General features: G+C 32.4%; 1 protein-coding gene and 1 long non-coding RNA gene across 20 annotated transcripts in view; both read left to right on the forward strand.

Moving 5' to 3' along the window:
• Positions 1 to 4,668, forward strand: LOC125777227 (uncharacterized). Its single transcript, XR_007422187.1, has 2 exons — positions 1 to 4,287; positions 4,478 to 4,668. It is a non-coding gene; the product is annotated as an uncharacterized LOC125777227 (long non-coding RNA).
• Positions 1 to 16,514, forward strand: part of LOC115066185 (synaptic vesicle 2-related protein) — a 795,221-nt gene that overhangs the window by 81,644 nt on the left and 697,063 nt on the right. Inside the window, exon 1 of one of the 19 annotated variants that reach the window (XM_049451319.1) lies at positions 16,194 to 16,332. The exons of the other annotated variants lie outside the window; for them this stretch is intronic. The gene's annotated coding sequence lies outside the window, so the exon portion shown is untranslated. Of the gene's footprint in view, positions 1 to 16,193; positions 16,333 to 16,514 lie in introns of those variants that run through there. 19 annotated transcript variants of the gene reach the window in all.

Raw genomic sequence — 16,514 nt, forward strand, 5'->3', positions numbered from 1 at the left:
TTAATTAATCATTATTGTTAAGAAAAATAAATATGTTAAAATTATAAATTATATATATATATATATTTATGGGGAACACCCAAATTAAACCTAAGTATATTAGATTATACTATTGTAAAAATTGTGGTGGGGATCACGAAGAGAAAAAGTGAAAAAAATAAAACATAATTTCTGGTTTGCGCAACCAATAATAAAATAAAATAAAGCTGCGATTCACCACCTTCGGGGGGACCCTCCATCTTAGAATAAATAAAAAAAACTCTGCGATTAACTGCTATGAAATAAAAATATAAATTAAGGCTCGACCAGCCGCATAACAAAATAAAAAGACCCCCATAACTTAGCTCAATTCTGCGAATCCTACATAAAAGGACCCTCCAGAATAGAAGAGCATCTCTTCCTAGAAGAAATTATACAAGTATAAAATAATAATAAAGTTCTTTCTCTAAACTAAAAAAAAAAAAATAATAATTAATCATGGTTAATGAAGCAGGATTAACGGTAGATTTAATAACGCGCCTAATTGCGGAAAGCAATATTACAATAAGGCAAGAAATTGGCAGATTAAAAACTCAAGTTGAAATTGAAACACACAGAGTAACAGATTTTCACACGGAAATAATAAATGACAACATTCAGTGTCATGAGTCACTAGATGTTATAAAATCATTACCAGAATTTTCAGGAAGGATAAACGCTTATGTTAGCTGGCGCGAAGCAGCACATAACGTTATGGGTCTATATGTAGGAGGTAGCCGAAAGTACTTCGCAGCCCTTACGATTTTGCGTAACAAAATTACACTAGAAGCAAATGACACATTAACCAACCATGGTACTGTGTTAAATTTTGACGCGATAATTGCGCGTCTCGATTTTGCATATTCGGACAAACGTCCAATACATATCATAGAACAAGAAATGAGTGTTCTACGACAAGGCTCAATGACGGTCATTTAATATTATAATTTTGTTAACAAAAAACTAACATTGAGAATTGAACAAAAAGAATAGAGACCAGGCTCTTAGAATATTTATAACTGGACTTAACGCTCCATTAAGAGATATTATATTTTCCCTCTGTCCGGAAGATTTGCCCGACGCATTGGCCAAAGCTCAGGAATTAGAGTCCAATAATCAGAGAGCTCAATTTGCACAAAATTTTGCAAATGAAAGGACAAGAGTAAAACAGTTTTATCCAAGTAATAATTTACGATTTCCTCAGAGGAGCAACATGCCAAAACCAGAACCAATGGATATAGATCCATCTATGTCTAGATCATACCGAAGGGAAAATTACCCAAAGCCCCAATTAAACAATAGCCATAAATACCAAAATTTTGGAAAACCATAGGCCAGTACAAGCCATCAAGCCGATATGGACCAACCAAATAGGTATATTTCAAATAAAAACATCCAAGGAATAAAACGACTAATTATAGCTTTCACCCACAGGAGAAAACCCAGAAGATAAACAACATGAATGAGAGTCATTTTTTAGGCAAAGAGGGGATGAACTCCCCTATCTAAAGCTCTACGACTCAAAAATAAAGAAAAGTTTAAAAGCTCTAGCCGATACAGGAGCAACCTCTTGCTACGCTAAGCCTGGGGTTTATAATAACAAAAACGAACTAGCCATTTATAAACGGATAAAAACCGTGAACGGCTATTCCATAATAAAGCATTACCATATAATAACCATATTTGGGGTCGAAGAAATTTTCTACGAAATAGAAGGTTTAGAATCGGATCTCCTTTTGGGATACAATTTCCTTAAAAAAATTGAGGCACTTATCGACGTGCCCAATGGGAAAATAAATTAATTGAAAAAAAAAATAATAATAAAAATGAAGCAAACAGTATAAACATTTATTTTGAAAATAAAAATGGAGAAAACTTAAAAATCAAGGAACAAAAAGTTTCTGCACATTTAACCGAGTGAAATATCAGTAAAAATAAAAAAGAAAACAATAAGGAACAAAAAGCTTCCGCTAAACTAACCGATAAAAATATTGATATAAATAAAAAAATGAAGGAACATAAAGATTCCGTAAAACTAGCCGAAGCAACTACCGGCAATAATATATTAAAAAAATTTATTTTGGGACAAAAAGATCCTAAAACGCCAGCTGAAGATTTATACCAGCAGAATAAAAATAATAAATATTACCACACCACAATTAAATCCTTAATGCAAAGGTTAAATATTGAAATTTACTTTTGTGATCCACGTCATAGCGCAACTAATGGACAAGTTGAAAGAGTTCATTCAACGATAATCGAAATAGCCAGATGTATAAAAGAAGAATACAATATTGTCAGTAATTTAGAAACAGTACTTAGAGCAGCGCAACAATACAATACAACAATTCATTCAGTAACGAAATTTAAACCAAATGAAGTACTTTATAATAGGGTAAACCATGAAAACTTACCAACCACTTTAAAGCAAGCACAGGAGAAAATGCTAATGTTTCATAATAAACATAGAACAGATAAGCAATATCATCCTGGACAAATTATTTATGAAAAAATAATAGGAGAGAGAAATAAATTACAACCTAGGTATAAGAAACAACAAGTTAAAGAAAACTTGGGGAATAACATAATAATAAATAATAGAAATAGAATTATACATTAAGATAACATAAAATCATAATTAATTAGAGGTTTTCAAAATGATCCTTTCAATTTTCACATTAATAATTGGCTTAACGACAGCTGATATCATAGATTACACCCGACAGGACTACGTACTTATTGAAAATGGAGACGTTTCCATTTATGAAGAATATGGAGATATATTTCACATCACGAATTTAACAATCTTTGAAAATATAAAAAAATAATATAATATACAGAAGAAAAAAGAAGTTTTATAACAATGTGAAATATGGAATTGATAGTAATGATAATTTAGAAAATATCACTCAAGAAACAGAACCAGAAATATTATTAATTGAAACTTTATTAGGACAGTTAAAACAAAACCATGTTAGACAAATAAGAGGAATAAATGAATTAGGTACACTTTGGAAATGGATAGCAGGAACTCCAGATCATGACGATTTCATAAAAATAAATGATAGATTAAATGATCTAATAAAAGAGAGTGTGCTTATGACCGCACGACTGAAGTAAAACTTCTTTCTCTCTATCTATATATATATATATGAATGTGTGTGTGCAATATATACATGTATGCATATATACATATATTTATTTCCTACAAAAAGTTTCTATTTAAGTTCAATCACTGTATGTATGATGTTCTCTGATACATACCAGGAACTGCAAAACTCACTTTTTCCTTGAATCAGCTCATACGCAAAAGTTTCTAACTATTTAAGTCCAATCACTGTGCGTGCCGAAACTCAAAGAGTCACGCCCGGAACACATAGAGCGGGGCAGGCTGCAAGCGACATCTGTCAAATATTAAAATACACACGTTCTTATGGACACAGTTATGTAGTTGTGCAGCTGTCTAAATAACTGTGTCCTTAAGAATGTGTGTATTTCAATATCAGATTCAGATGGCGCTTGCAGTCTGTCGCGTTCTATGTGTTCAGCACATCAATTTGTCGAAGCATTGACGCGACGAGACGCGAAAGAAACTAACAAACGATCGCCGATTGTTACCGCTTCCCTTGCCGCTGTAACAGCTTCGCCTTCCAACGTGCGTAAATATGTATTCATATGTATGAACTTGCATAAGGAGCATGCGTGCATGTGTTTATGTTTTCATATTCATATTCATGCATACATATATTTATGTCTCTTCATATTCTTGCGTATGTGAGACAGAGACATAATGTATTTTGTACACATTTTCGGTGTCAAAATGAAACAAAATATAAACAAGCAAAACGAAATTCTTCGTTGGGAGTCTCTTCATATTCTCTTCTTCGGCATATATGCCTTGTCATCATATGCCGTAAATACATTGTATATTTCTGTCTCTTCATATTCTCGGTTAGAATAGGTGAGAGAATTGTAAACAATGTTAAGTGCCCTGGAGACGATCAAATAATTGCGTCAAACACTTTAATTGTGTTGGTATCGTCGGCTCTCGTCGGCTACACGTACGCTACACCGACTTGTTGTCGGCTCTGTTTGATGAAAATCAAAAATTTTTGATATTTCTATGTATTTCACGGACGATAATTTGATCGTCTCCACTCATGTTTGACAAGCATGACTCATTTGCAGTGAAGACTTCAAGCGAAGAGGACATACATACTTGCGGAAAAGTGAAGTGAAGCGAAAAAGAGTGAAGTGAAGAAGAAAAAAGTTAAGTGAAATAAGCGTAAAATTTTAAAATAAATAAAATCAAATCAAATAAATTACAATAATAAAATAATTAAAGTAAAATCAAATAAAATAAAATAAATAAACTAAAATAAAATAAAATAAATAAACTAAAATAAAATCAAATCAAATAAATTAAAATAATAAAATTTTTCAATTTTTTTTTCATAAGAATTGCAGCACATGCCAATAAAAGATAATCATCATCCGACGATGACATGACGACCGTTCGCTACGAGATCAAAAATAAACTGATGTTTGACGTGTTAATTTGAACGTTTGCGGGCAACACACGATTGAACATCACTAACACATATGCACTGTTTGACGCAATTATTTGATCGTCTCCAGGGCACTTTAAAATTGCGAGGCGAATTCCGACCTTACATACAATGTTAACAAATTTTATGTTCTCTTCCTATACTTTTAAGTTCTCTGGTTCTTGCAAATTTGTTTACATGCACACATACATAATTACATATGTATGTACGTGAATATGCGCGACCGCTTCGTCTTTTAATATGTACATGTGAAAATGTTCAATATTTCTCTTATTCATGTGTACAGTCAATCCCGGTTAAGTAGTACTCCGCTTAAATGAAAGTCATCCCTCTTAACTGCCTATATCTTGCTGCATCTCACGGTTTGTTTTTTGAAATACATTCAAACTATTGTTTTAAGTATGTACGACTCGGTTAAGTATCCGCAGTCACTTATGTACCATATTATATTTTTATTTTTGACAAACCACAAAAATCTGTATCTTTGATTGTGCCACATAACCGGGATTGACTGTATTTTACGCGGCTTGCAAAAATCTGCGTCGATATGTATGCAAGCTCATTTATATATATTCATACATATTTACGCAAGTTTGTTGGCGAAGCTGTTAGGCGGCAAGGGAAGCGGTAACAATAGACAATCGTTCGCTTATTGTTTCGGCACAGCTAGGATTTTCTACCAACAACACAATGCTGTGTCGACAGATTGACTCGTTGACATGGAAGCAAAAAACGCGAGCTTCGCCATTGGTTGTCCGTCTCAACGGAGATTTCGCATGAAGCATTGAGTGTACGTACATATGTACTGCATCTAGACAAATTTACAAACATTATCCCTATGGTCTAGCATATTTGTTTACATGCACACATAATTATATATGAGCACATGTGCGACCGCTTGGTCTTTTAACATGATATCGAAACTTTTAATAATTAAAGGAAATATATGTGTGTACATATACATATTTTTGTATATAGTAAATACATATATGACCTGTCAAACCCATATAAAATGTATATTTAGGTAGTAATACCTGCAAAGATTTTATGGTATACAAATACATAGGTCAAATTCAAAATACACACTTATGTGTTTTCATAACAAATATACATATGTATGTATACCGATCTATAAATTATAAGCAGAGTCGTTTGAGCATAGTAAATAAGCGAATCTGTACGCATACATTACTTTACATTGGAATTCGCATTATTTTTCTCATTTAACAGTGAAAATGCTCAATTCTGCTATATTCGTGGTGAAACACGCTTATAATTTGTCTGTGGTGAAACTGGACCATCTCGACCGAGTTAGCCAAAAATATTTTTACGATCTCCGCGCCGTGAACCTTCTCTATATTAAACGTTCTCTGTCTATATTATACGTTCTCTGCGTTCACCTCGCCTGATTACACTTAGGCGAATCACACTAAGGCGAATCACACTTGGGCGAATCACACTTAGGCGAATCACACTTTTCACCAGTTTACTCCCCAAGCCAAGCGCGCCTAAAGAAGTTTTACTTCAACAATAAATAACAATAAACAATTTACTACAAATTCAGAAATTTGTAGTAAAGTAATAACAGAATTAACTGATACAATAAATAATATAAAAAGTGATAACACAGCCAGAAAAATCAAAAGAAGAAGAAATCAATACATTATACATAAACTACAAAATATTATAAATACAATAACATTTGGGAAAATAGGAATTTTAAATCCACCAATTTTACATTTTGATGAATTAAAAAACATAACATATTACCAACATGGTACAATGACCATTAATGGACATTTCAAAATTTAAAATAGCACAAAAAAGAGATATAACTATACTTTATATCAAACACCCTAAAATAGAATCAACATGTAAATACTATGATGTGAAAGCCATAGTTCAATTAGATGGTAAGCTTATAATTGATCAGAACATAACATATTGTAATAATAATTTTTTTAATATACAAAATTGTAAAACTGAAATTACAAAAACATATTGAAATTAAATAAAAAAGTACATGTTTGTCAGAAATATTAAATAAAAAACAAGGAAAATGTAAAAAATTAAAACAGAAAAATTTGAAAATAGAAGAAATAAAACCAGGAGCAATATTAATTTCAGGAAAAAATATTGTAGACAATCAAACATTAACTGGAACATATTTAATAACATTTGAAAATAATACAGTAATTAATAATCAAACTTATGGAAATATAGAAACAAAAATCTGGAATTATCTTAAAAATAACCATATGAATAATTTTGAAATTTTAGAATATATTGAAACAACTAATAAACTGTTAAAATTGGATAATATAAACATCTTAGCAGAAAGGAATAAGCATATCACAGTCCATTCATATTTTTGGTACATAATTTTAATCTTGGGAATACTTTTCATAGCTTACATAATATTAAAATTCAAAAAATCTCGCGAAACTCCCAAACCAATAGAAAATGTGCAATTGCAAGAAGTCACATACTGCGCGTCATCAGGTTAGCACACCGCTGGTTTTACTGGTTTTGGCTAATTTAATTTAAAACTAAAGAAGCTAAAGCTCTAATTCTTTTAGTGGTTATAAATAAATAAATTTTCCACTAAATAAAACAAAAATTAATGATTCTCTATTTATCATTTTTTTTTTTTAATTTATTTTTCAAATCAACCAAAAAATTAACAATTTCATTTAGGTCATCAGGTTAGCACACATCACTTTTTTTTAATTTTTTTAACCTTTTGAGATGAGAACTTATTTCTAAACTTATATATTAAATAATTTACATATTTTTAAATAGTTTTAATAATGAGTCGATCCTCCCTTGTTGAGAATGATTTCAAAGATGCGGTTTGGAAGCGATTCGTATAACTTCCCAATATAGTTCAAAGAAATAGCTGACCATGCACTTTTAATGCCTTCAATTAATTCCTCTTTGGTGGAATATTGTCTACCGGACTCGTAAACTTTGCGAGCCAGCCACCCCCACACGTTTTCGATTATATTTATGTCCGGTGAGTAAGGCGGCCACTGTAATAAATCGACATTTTGTGCTTCAATCCAAGACTTAATCATCCGGGCAGTGTGGATCGGAGCATTGTCGTGTTGGAAGCGCCATGGTACATTTCCAAACAAACTTTTAAAATGGGGAAAAGCCGTTTCGAGTACGTTTTTATATGTATTTGCATTCATATTCGTGTTTAAAAATTGCAGGTCGCACGTACCATAGTAGGAGATGGCTCCCCACACCATTACTCCGCCCACACGACTATGAAGTCGATCCAAATGATGTTCCTCCTTCCGAAGATCATGGAAGTAATAATTGTATCCATCGGGTCCTTCTAAATTAAATTTCTTTTCATCTGAAAAGACAACATAGTGCCAATCAGACTTCCAGGCCATGTGTTCTCGTGAGAAATTTAGTCGTAATTCCTTTCGTGCATCGTTAAGTGGTGGTTTTTTCTGTACTTTCAGTCTCTTCAAGTGTGAAGCATTCCTTATAACTCTTTGAATAGTAGATAAACTTGCTTTTACGCCAACATTTGTCCTGATCTTTGCGGTCGACTCGTGAGAGTTGGATGCTTCTCTCAAAATCGCTCTCTTATCAATATCGGAAAGCACTTTATTATTACCGCCTTTATTATTTCGACCATATCCCGGTTTATTACGTAAGAAATTGTATATAACTTTTCGACTCCTGCCGGTTTTTTTTCGATATTTCAGTTATTGAAAGCTTTAACTCTTCAAATGCTTCGATTTTTGCTTTCTCTTCAACCGATAACGCTTTTCCTTTACCCATATTAATGAAAATAGATCACGTGAGCAGTACAAAAAATTTGGTGTCAATAAGTATTCAATTTCCGAAGATAAATGAAAGACAAATTTGCCTGTGCTAACCTGATGATGCAAAAATTGCGTAATTTTCCGATTAAAAATAGAAGAAAATAACAAAAATCAAATAACGGGACATTATTATCGCATGTTCTCTTTGCAAGTGATGGTGCATACACAGATGAAAGAAATAGAAAACAATAAAGTAGCAGTTAGTTAACAACAACAAAAACAGAAGCAATCATATTCGGTTGATGAAAATGTGCTAACCTGATGACGCAAAGTAATGCTCTTTTAGACCAAATACATAAATTAACTCAAAATAATAGTGAATCGTGGACGATTCATCTTAGGAAGGGGGGAGTTAATGACAGCCTCCACACAGCCACTTGACCATAACTGTAAACAATATTGAATTTTAACACTTTGTAGTTGTGCGGCCTCATAAATTAAAATAGAATTCAATATACTTTTTCCGTTCACATTGGAATAAACCATTCTTATCTAAACAATATTTGTAGCCCTCACAAGAAGGCATAATAAAATCAAAACAGAACACTTAACGTTCTGCCTAAAAATGCTGAATATGATATTAATGTAAATTGACACTTTCTTTGTTTCAAACTCAACTTCAATATGTAATAACTTTAAGTAAATAATAAGTAAATGTATAAATATTAGTAACTTGGAAAAAAGAGATGGATTTTGTCTCCGGCGATCCAGTCGACACGACGTGTTTCATTTTCTCTGCGCGTTGGTAGATAGAAAAAATATATTTTTTTACAAATTCCCGCGATACAGGAATTAATTTGTAAATGTCTTTTAAGATTTTATCAAAACTTCAAATGCCCAAAGTAAATAAATACATATGTATGTATACAAATATATAACTTAAAAAACATATATTAATTATAATTATATTAATTAAATATATAAGTAATAATACAAATATGGCTTAATTATACATTTCAACAGATTTAATGGAATTCGTCATTAAATGTGTCAAATTGCACTTACATACATATGTACATAGGGGCCATCCATAAATTACGTCACATGAATTTAAGGAATTTTTAACCCCTCCCCCCTCCTTGTCACAAGTTGTCACATTTTGAACTAGCCCCCCTTTCGTGACGTCACACATTTTCCAATTTTATGGATTTATCAAAAAAAAGGCTATTCTATTTATTCTTATATTTTTTAAATAATCTTTAATAAAATCAACCTTTAGTTAAATATTAAAGTACAGGCACAACGAATGACTAGTCAAGAAATAATAGATACTTAAATATGCTAATTAAAACTACAAAACTTAATCATCTTGTGCCCACGGACTTTTGACCCACTCCTTTATATCATTTCCTACTGGTAAATCAGGCACTTCATTTTCGTTCTGATGTCAGGAACATCTTTCGTATCAAAATCGTCCTCTTCCATCCATAAGGCATCGTCATCATTCATTAAACAGAGAATCTCTCGGGTACGTCCAGCCGCAATTCTTTGACGACGAATTTTCGCGATAGGTAACAGCTCTTGTTTTTTATGTGATTGTTTGTGTTGATTGATGGCTTAATATGAAAAAAAATATAGGCCACATATGCTACACGATCTTTTAAACAAGTATGACTCGACACTAGGGCATTAACTGTCATATGGAACTTGTTATAGATGGGATGATGAGCCACAGCATAGTCTTAGCATAACAATGTGCTCTACTCTGCTCCGAGTTTTGTTAGGTAAAAAACTATAGCTGGAACGGTAGCAAAAAATTAAATTCTGCGCTATGCTCTGGCGTAGCGGTAGCAAAAAATTGGGAGCGGTAGCACAGCAGAGCTAATGGAAATTTTCATGTGCTACAACTCCCGTATGCGTTTGTTGTTTTTCTTTTATTTGCTATTTTCTGTCGTAATATTTGAATTAATTGAATAATTCAAACAAAAAAATGTTATGCAAATCATTTTGGCACTTGATGCGTCAAGTGACTTTATAAATCTAAAATCAAATATTTTAAGAAATATATTAATAAAGTCATTTAGATAATAATTGAATAAATTATATATATTTTTTTATTATGTAAAATATTTACCATTTTTATATTACCAAAAACATCATCTATTCCAAATGTATTACAATACTCAATTACTATGAATTTTCGAAATTAATTCTAACTACATTCCTTTCGCCTTTTTTATATACATTAGGGTGTTTTTTTTAACTATTAATTTTTTTCAGTCCCGTCACGAAATTTCCTTGGAAATGCCATACAAAAACTTCCTTAAAATGTTTAACCCTAAATATTAACATTAAAAACTGGACCAAGACATGTAAAAATTGTCCATAGAAAATACACGACAATCCTGATTTTTTATCTTTAAATTCCTACAGATCAGAGATATTTTAAGGCATCGCTTGACTTTAGACGCATGTTTCTCAGAATTGTTCACACTTCTTCTTCACGTTTAGAGCCCCGTAATACCTCGCCGGTGTGAGTTTCGACTTTGTTGCTCTGGCCACTTTTGTAGAGTATACTTATTACATTTTAATTTTCGTCAAGCACTATCCGACTCGAAAGACCAAATGTTTGACAAGTTGTTTCAAGTGCGCATGTGCTCTTGTAATCATATGTGTACTATATATGTGGGAGCTATACCCAAGCACTTATAAGTTAAATTCCTTTTGTTTAAATCAAATTCAAGTATTGCGATTTCATATTGTTTTACAATTTAAAAAGTACAAATTTTATTTAATAATGAAAATGATTATTGTAAAAAAACGAAACGATTGACAATTAATTTTGGAAAAAGATACTTTGATTATAATTTAAGTAGTCACAAGCGTCACATAGTTTTTATAAAAAGACAAAAAGGTTTAGCAGTTACTTTTGAAAAAATACACTCCGATTACAGACCAATTTTTCACATGCGCACGGCTACGCGTTTCCTCGTCAAGTCGTTGTCTAGCATTGGCATTTTCTGGTTCGGAGTATGTTGTTCGAAACTTCTTGCGAAAAAGAGCTTCTTGCGAAAAAGGGTTTCCGTGATGCTTAAACCCAACATATATACAACTTAACCTAAGGCAATTTTTTGTATTGTATGGGAGTTGAATATATGTGCATATGTGTTTTTTTTTTTTCTTTCAATTAGACAATAAGTAAATTAGTTAAAAACAAAATATATAATATTATAACAGAAATAGATGAACTCCAGTGAGAACAGCTATTATATTCAAAATTCTATAATTAAGAGTTTATTTACAATATTTACAAAGCTTAATCTCTAAAAGGTAAATCTAAAACGTGATTTCTTTTAAGCCTTCGAGTTGTATCGCTATTATCCAGTAAAGTTTTTGCCAGAACATGTTCATGACCATGTAACTTGTGCTTATACTTTTTATTTCTTCTTTAACGTATTTAATATTTAAATCTTTGTGTATTTGATCATTAGCCACAAACCAAGGGGCGTCAACAATAAGTCTAAGAGTGGTGGACTGATATCATTGAAGGATTTCAATATTTGATTGGCTTGCAGTACCCCATAACTGGATACCATAGGTCCACACAGGCTTCAAGATAGCCTTATAAAGTCGAACTTTGTTCTCCAAACTGAGCTGTGATTTTCGCCCAAGAAGCCAATTCATTTTTTTTGTTTTTATATTGAGTTTCTTTCTCAAGCTTTTAATGTGGCTTTCCCAAGTTACTCTTCGATTTATATCGAGTCCGAGATAGTTTGCGGAATCTCTATGTCGAATTTGTGTATTATTCAAAAATACCGGTGGACAGTCTCCTCTTCTTAGAGCAAATGTGACGTGTTTCGATTTCTCAGCATTAACCTTTATTTCCATTTCTTAATTATATTCACTATACGATGACATTGCTCTGGAGTCCCATGACCTCTCCTAAACCCAAACTGATGTTCCGGTATTATATTGCATTTATCCAAAACTGGTAACAATCTACTCATAAGTATTCTTTCGAAGACTTTAGAGAATGTCACCAGCAAGCTAATAGGACGGTAGGACGACAAAATATTTCGGGTTTGTTTGGTTTTGGAATCATTATAACCTCCGCACATTTCCATTGTGTAGAAAATTGCATTATAAATTAATGATAAAAATCTAATACTCTTTTGAGGGAGCATTTTCGTAACTCTTCCGTCAATTTTATCGTAGCCTGGTGACTTTTTTTGATTCAGTTTGGCGAATTCTTCTTTAATTTCAGAAACAGTTATTTTACGAATTGGAAGACACATTTGACAAGGTACATCCAGGAACTGTATTATTTCAGTATCTTCAGGTGCAAGATTTGAATTTGGTTGAAACGTTGAGTATAAATGTTGAGCAAATGCTTCAACCTTTTCTATGGCAGTTTAACACCAATCTCCGCTATAATTACGTATGGTAACATTTCGCTTTGCAGGTCGCTTTAAATATTTGGTTGCTCTCCAAAAGCTGTATTCGTAGTCTTTCGCGTTAGGATCCAGACTTTTGAGAAACTCTGCAGTTGCTTCATTTCTTATTTCATGTAAATGTTTTTTAAGTTGGTTTGATGCTGTATTTTACCTTTTTTTATCTATTGGACACCTACTGGTTTGCCAAATTTTCCGAAGCTTTCGCTTGTTACTTATAAGGTTCCTAAGCTCTGCTGATATAAAAACAGCATTCGCTGCCGTAGCTTTGGCTCCTCATACCTCCTTCATGAATGATGTTTGTAAATGTTTCCACAGCCGTATCCACTTCTAAATCAGTTTTAAGAGAAATATTTGTATTTCGTTTGGCATCTATCCAATCTTGAAATAGCAAAATATTTGTCCTAGGTGTGACAATTTTATATTTATTTGAGAGTGGCGGAAGAGCAGTGCCATAAGTAATTACAATAGGCGAATGGTCTGAGCTTAGGTCATAGTTATCAGAAACATCCAGATGATGTAGTGATACTCCAAAATAAACTGCAAAATCTAAAATATCTGCTATTTTGCGGGGGTCTGATGGCCAATACGTTGGTTTCCCCGTAGATATTGTTGAAAAATTGTTGGTATTTATGCAATTATATAGCTCCCTTCCCTTGGGATTTGCCAATCTTGATCCTCACCAAGGATGCTTGGCATTATAATCACCGCCAGCGATAAACTTACAGCCAAGTTTTCTAAAAAAATTGCAATAGTCTTGTTCTTTGAGACGAAATCGTGGTGGAAAATACACTGAGCACACAGTAATATTAAATGACATGCATTTAACATTAATGCAAGCGGCCTGTATAACGTTTTCATTTATTATTTCCATAATATTATATCTAAGCCCGCTTTTTATTAATACTGCATAGCCACCATGAGCTCTATTATCTGGATGATTTGCAACAATTAGATCATATCCATGAATTTTAAAGTGTGACCTATTTGTAAAATGAGTTACTGATATTAAAAATATATCAATGTAATTAGATTTGAGGAAAAGTTTTACTTCTTCTGTGTGATTGGAAAGCCCATTCGCATTCCAAATAGCAATTCGAATATCTACTTGCAAATTTTTGATATTAACAGAAATATGATGTTGAGGAGATTGTTTGTTAATTCAAATTGTTTTGCTAATAAAGCTTCGATTCCTTCGAAAGGATCCTCGTTATTTAAATTTCTATTTTCGCGTAGTATCTGTGCATAAGTTGGGCAGCCACTCCTATTATTAAAATCATTTGTCCTGTAAGAAGTTGAAACATTATGCCCTGAGGAGCATTACTTGTGTTTAAATGAGTTAAGCATCCGCCCACTCTACCCGGAAAAACTGGCGTACCTTAATAAAACAGCTCAGTTCACCACAGCAGATGACACTAAAACAGAACTCACCACATCTGTAAACAAACCTACGCTGCAAGAAGGATGGACAAAAAAAAAGCAGATACACTTCGTTAAATACAATTCGCTACCAACATTCGCCACGTCAACAATTCGATCAACACAAGCCGATCAATTACATTCTATACTAAGCCGCGACAACGCACAGTACAATTGGATCTTCGCCAGATTTCATCTCAACCCGGTTCCTAGGAGCGATCAACTCACACGTTAGCATATTGATACCGATCGACAACAATCCTGCGCGCTACGCTCAAAGCTTAATAATGAAGCATCCTGGTACTCCTCGTCCGCTCGCCGGGGATTTTAATCGTACATTCGCACGTAGCGAGTACATTTAGATTTTCCAACATAATTTGTAAATTAAAATAACTTATATAAAATAAAAAAAGCATTTTTTCTTGCCCCCGATTATTCGTGGTCCTTCGAGCCATAGTGACAGGCACTATGGATTTTTAAACAAAAAAACAAAAAAAATGAAATAAAACAAAATTAAGTGCTGTGCGGTGAAGAGCAGTGGCGAACAATCAAAACAAAAAAAAAAAAAAGAACCAAAAAACATAAAACAAACGCAGTGTGCTAAAATAAAAAAAAAAACAAAAAGTGACAAAAATTATAACTAATAAATGTACAAACAAAAGTAACATATACAACAAAAGACAAAAAAATAAAAAAGTAGAGTGGAGCAAAACAAAAAAAAGGTGTGGTGACTCGGCAATAACCAAAACTGCGGAGACAAAAACATAAAATTACAAAAAAAACGAAAAGTGCACAAACAGCAAGAAGAAAAAACAGATTACGAAAAAAAATCAAAATATAAATAACAGTTCCAACAAAAAAAAAACAAAAACAGCAGACAGAATATTAGGCGCGAAACCTAAAATCGAAACATAAATCGGGCGCGAAATTTAAAAATACAATAAAACAATAAAATTCAACAAAAATACACAAAAACGGAGCAAACGGGCGCAAACAATTATAACAAATACACAAATACCTGCCAAAAAGTATCCAGAATTCTTCATTTCCCCCCTCTCATCGCCCGAACGGAATTTACATACAAACAAAACAACAGCGCAAGGTGGTAGCTAGAGCACAGAAAGAGGGACAAACGCAGAAGGCAGCATAAATGCATACAAAAAAAAAAGCCCCTGAAGGAACAAAGAGAGCGTATTCAATCCAATTTTCCAATTTGTTACATGCATATACATATGTACAAAAAAAAAATTACTGATATATATACTTATATCACATCGGTAACCAAAATACGTTTTAACATCACAATAAAACGGTTGCCTAACTTTTAGGGCCCAAGTTTAGTTTACGGGAAAACCCGATAAAAGTTTGGTATTATATATACATTTATTTTCAAATGCTTATATGTTAAGCGTGCTTTGGTGTATTCAAACACTTAACAAAAACAAAAAGCGGCCAATATTAAACCATTCACATGCGAAATATTTCCGGCAGTCTCTTATGTTTAATAAAGCAATAAGCACGACTGCATACAGTAAGAACGCAAAGGTAGAAATATTTAAAAACATAAAATAGAAAACAAAAACATAAACAAAACTAAAATAACTATATTTACATACATATATGCATATATAACTATTTAGTGGAAACAGATATTCATTATATTATTCATTATATATATATATATATATATATATCATACATATCGTCACCTGAAATGCAAAATAACGTAACAACATTTTCAGAAATTTAGTGTCGCATGAATGAAACACGAAATAAAATCGAACCTGAGTGAAACAAAATATTAATATTGGTTAAGACTGGTTTATACATGACCGCAGAACCAGAAAATGTTGAACATATGCAATATTATGTATATAATTTGAAGTAGTGAAACGTAATCAATAAGACACTCAATTTCGATTTTTTTGATGATACGTTATTTTGCATTTCAGGTGACGATATGTTTGTATAATTGCCAAGCGCAAAACCTACACATATACATATATTTACATACATATATCTAGACGACGATTCTAATAGACACTACGTAAAAGTGCATATTTACTTGAATATGAACATCTACATATGTATGTAAGTACATAAGAGAAAATTACTTTTTCAATACCGTGTTCAATTTCTCTCTCTCAAAAAAAAAATATAACATTTAAACACAAAAATACGGCAAAGATTCTACCGGTTATACAAAACACAAAATCTCACAAAAAAAGTTCAACAAAACATATACAACTTGTGAGAACTATATACATACATAT

Source organism: Bactrocera dorsalis, chromosome 3, assembly GCF_023373825.1.
Source record: "Bactrocera dorsalis isolate Fly_Bdor chromosome 3, ASM2337382v1, whole genome shotgun sequence".
NCBI classification, from domain to species: domain Eukaryota; kingdom Metazoa; phylum Arthropoda; class Insecta; order Diptera; family Tephritidae; genus Bactrocera; species Bactrocera dorsalis.